At 49.3% G+C, this 4,361-nt stretch overlaps 1 pseudogene; it reads right to left on the bottom strand.

The window, feature by feature from the left end:
* Positions 1-1,534: 1,534 nt before the first annotated feature.
* On the bottom strand, positions 1,535-3,640 carry LOC101321803 (polyadenylate-binding protein 4 pseudogene; annotated as a pseudogene).
* Between the last annotated feature and the right edge of the window lie 721 nt (positions 3,641-4,361).

Below are 4,361 nucleotides of genomic sequence, written 5' to 3'. Positions count from 1 at the left end.
CACTGGCTCTGGAAACTGTCCAGAGCCAGAGTGGATCTGACTTAGAAACAGTACTGGGTACAAGGTTAGAATGTGTCTGACTTAAACTGGACTGGGTCCAGTTTGAGGCCTCAGGGGAATAAAATTTTGTTTTAAGGCTGAACAACCAGGTTAACCTTACCAAAGATAAACTTGAATTACAATGGTCACAGTAGAGGATAAGCTTATCCATTTATGAGGTACCGCCGAAGGACGGGGTCTCAGCCAAGCACTCACGATAAAGGGTAGGGGGGAAATTATTTTTCCTCCTCCACAGGTTCTAGTGACCATGGTGGGACCTGCTGGGACACTCCCTCCCTCCAGAGCCTGCAGACGGGATCTCCCACCCTTCTGATTTGGAATCACTAAGAACAAAGACTTCCCTTGAACTCCATGGAAGGGACCATACCAGGTTCTCCTCGCTATCCAAATGACAGCAAAACTTCAGAGACTTGACCCTCAGGTTCACCTCCTCCAATTTAAAAGGTCTCCTTCAGACTCTTGGAACCGAACACCAGCTGGAGATCTAAAATTAAAATTGACTTCCAGGGAAGTTTTTCTCCAGAGGCAGATGGCATCTTGAGGGGGACAGCTCTTCCAAAATCATAAATCAGTATCTTCATCTCTAATATGAAATCTTTATTCCTTTTGCTACTTGCTTTTTCTGTTAATGCATGGGAAGACATTGTTCCTTAACACACAACAAAAATCTCTAGACTTTCTTCGTAAGGTGCTTTTAGATAATAGAATTACTTTAGAGTACTTACTGGCTGAAAAGGAGATGTCTGTGCCATAGCAAATACCTCCTCTGTACCTGGATCAACACCTCTGGTATTGTAACAAATATGAGAAATTAACAAACAAGCCACTTGGCTAAAACCTGGAGGTTGATATCCTCCCAGTAAATACATTATTTGATTTATTTGATACCAACTGGTTTGGTTCATGAGAGCCCTGGCTAAGCAATGTACTTCAGTATCTTGGTATTATCCTCCTCATAGTTATCACGGTAATCTCCCTCCTGAGATGTGTTCTCTCAAAAGTCTTAAATGCATGCTTGTAGCCATTAGCAGTACCTCTGATGGTCTCAATGAGTTTAGAGAAACAGAAACAAGGTGAACAACACAATGAACAGCAAAAACCATTCTTCTATGAATCTGACATCATAACCTATGAGTTTTACAATAAGACAACAGCAACTTTACTGTGATGATGAATAAAAGTGGTACTAATACCAATGTTTTTGGTCAATATCAATATTAGAGGATGACTCAAAGTGGGAATTTTTTTTTTTTAATGGAGATTTTTTCTTTATTGAGAAACAAGACTTGGGTACATCAAATAAAACCAATTTCTGGGGGGAAAAAATCAAAACTCACAATAGAAAAAGAAACAGTTAACACTGTCTGGGCCATATCAGAACCCAGAGAATATATTCTTTTAATTGAAAAATTCTAGGCGCTTCATAATTAACCTTTAGATACAAAATGACCTATTAAATTTGCAATCTGTGGTTCTTGGTGCTGAGGTCCATAGGACAAGCTAGGACGTCTTCAAACCTTGAGCTGAATTCCATGAGGGTTTATTTGGCCTTTCAATCGGTCTGTCCTTGTCTAAGAGGTAGCAGCAGCGACAGCGCCCACCTTCTGGGAAGCTTCTTTCTTGGTATGATGAGCCTGTAGGACCACCACAGCTTCATCCACCTTGGAGCGGAGAGACTCGGGGGACTCCAGCATGTGTAGCAGCTCCAAGATGTCAATCTCCAGCAGCATCCCCGTAATCTTCCCAGCCAGATTTGAGTGCATCGTCTGGATGGGCGGGAACAAATGTTTACCCAGCATCTGCTTCTGTTCCTGGGGAGTGCTGCGGCCAGCATGGCAGCGGTCAGCAGCTCCTGCCCCTGCACGTGAAGCACAGGCTGGGGTGCCTGCAGGGGCTGGATGGCAGGGTGAGGGCTGCGGACATTGGAGGAATATTTGTAAGGTGCAACAGCCTGAGGAGCAGCGGCAGCAACAGCAGCACGAGGCGCTAGGTTATGCCCAGCTGTGGGAACACCTCCAGACTGGCAGCTGTCAGTTGGCCCTTGCTGGGAGGCACCAGCCCCACCAAAGTCCATAGCCAAGCAGTCCGGCCACTCAGACCCGACTCTCTGAGCAGTAGCAGGGAGGCCGCGAGAGGCTGGAGCATTACCAGTTGAAGCCAGATGGCAAAGAGCTGGACAAGGCCCAGACTGCAGTATAGCACTTGGCATTCCTTGGAAGCCTTGAGGTCTCCCACCTTGCTGCCAGCGTGGATTAGGCCTCATCTGTGCTAACTGGTTAGGTGTATAATATGGAGGTCTTCCCTGAGCCTGTGGAACTGCTGGCACAAAGTAGACCCCAGCTGCAGGCTGGAACTGATTTAAGATGGCATTTGTGGGGAACACTCTCATCCTGGCCACCCGCTGCATATATTGGTTGGTCAGGTGAGCCTTTCTCTCTTCCTTTCTCTGGGCCAGGGCAACATACAGTGGCTTGGAGCCCACGATGCGTCCGTTCATCTCCGTGATTGCTTTGGTTGCCTCTTCAGGGGATGAGAAGCAGACAAATCCAAACCCTTTGCTTCTCCCATCCTCCAGCATCACCTTGGCACTGGTGATTGATCCAAAAGGAGAAAACTCTTTCCTTAACTTCTTATCATCAATGGTGTCATCCAAGTTCTTAATGTAGAGATTCACCCCCTGATAGCGACTAATTCTCTCCTGTTTCAGCTGTTCAAATATTCGCTTTAACACGGCCTGCCGTTCCACTTTCTTCTGTGCACAGCTGACGAAAATGACTTTCGCACTGATTTCTTTTCCATTTCCATTTCCATTTCATTCCATTTCTTTTCCATTCATCTCTTCCACGGCCTTATTGGCATTCTCATGTTTTTTATAACTCACAAAGCCAAAGCCTTTGGATTTCCCACTGGGATCTCTCATCACCTTGACACTTAAGAGTCTTACCAAACTGGCTGAATAGCTCTTTCAGACTCTCATCATCCACCTCTTCCCCAAAGAATTCACATTGGTGAATTCCTTGGCTTTGTCTCCAAGCTCAGCTTCCCACTCTTTTCGAGACTTGAATCTGCCCACAAACACTTTGCAGTCATTGAGGAGCATGCCGTTCACCTTCTCGATGGCCTTGTCGGCAGCCTCCTGGGTCTTGAAGTGGACAAAGGCATAAGCCTTAGAGCCGTTCTCATCACACACCACCTTGCAGGACAGAATGTTTCCAAAAGCAGAAAAAGTATCATAAAGTGCCTTGTTATCTATAGATTTGTCCAGGTTCTTGATGAAGACATTTCCCACGCCAGATTTTCTCAAAGAAGGATCCCTCTGAGACCACATGATACGGATTGGCTTTAACTTAATCATATCAAAGTTCACGGTATCCAAGGCCCACTCAGCGTCAGCTGGCTGCTGGAAGTTGACGTCGGCATAACCCTGGGAGCGGCAGGTGATCATATCGCGGCAGACCTGGATGGACAGCACAGGCCCCGCAGGACTGAACTTTCCGTACACGATGGCCTCGGTGACGTCTGAGCGCTGGGCACCCAGTGCAGGAGGCCATGGGGTATAGCTGTTGGCCGCGGTGTTCATCTCCCCAGCCCCCAACACCCTGAGCCCCACCAGGAGGGCTTCTTAGAGGGACCACACAGGACAAAGGGGGCTCCGCTCCGAGCCGTGGCCCGTGCCGTGGCTCACAGGTGGCAGTGAAGCTCAGAGAGGCTGGAGTCAGCTCCGAGGGCGGGAGAGGAGTTCAGTGACGGCTCGGAGGAGACTGAGACTGCCAAACCGCAGACAAACGGCTCTCAAAAACAATATGGCCCTCCCTGGGAGTTTGTAATTTTCAGCTGTCCTGGCCTTGAAGCTCCCAATTTCAAAAAATGAAGAAAATTAAAACGAGGACTGTCCTCCAAATTACAAAAATTCTTCCAGAGGAAACCTACTGGTGCCCACGGCGGCCCCTGGAACATGCGTTTCTCTATAAATATGGGCCTCCGGCTCCTGGCGGTTTAAGATTACAGCAGCCCAGGGAAGAGGGAAACCAACTATTTGTCGGTGCCGACTCAGCAAGCCCCGGGCGCCGGAGCGTGCAGCCGCCTCCCACACCGGGCCGGCGAAGGGCAGCGCGGACACGAGAAGCGCAGAGGCCGGCGCGCAGGGCGGAAGGTGGCGGGCCGGCGCGGGTGGAGGCACGTGGAAGCGGGCACGCGAGCGGCTCACCACCGGACCGATGGACGCGGACCGACAGACGCCCAAGGTCGTCGGCGGCGGCGGCGGTGGCGGCGGCCGGGAGGCCGGAAGCGTGCAAAAGTGA

The sequence above is a fragment of the Tursiops truncatus genome, chromosome 6 (assembly GCF_011762595.2).
Source record: "Tursiops truncatus isolate mTurTru1 chromosome 6, mTurTru1.mat.Y, whole genome shotgun sequence".
NCBI lineage: Eukaryota > Metazoa > Chordata > Mammalia > Artiodactyla > Delphinidae > Tursiops > Tursiops truncatus.
The sequence above is the reverse complement of the archived record's forward strand: the minus strand, read 5'-3'. Positions and strand labels throughout refer to the sequence as shown.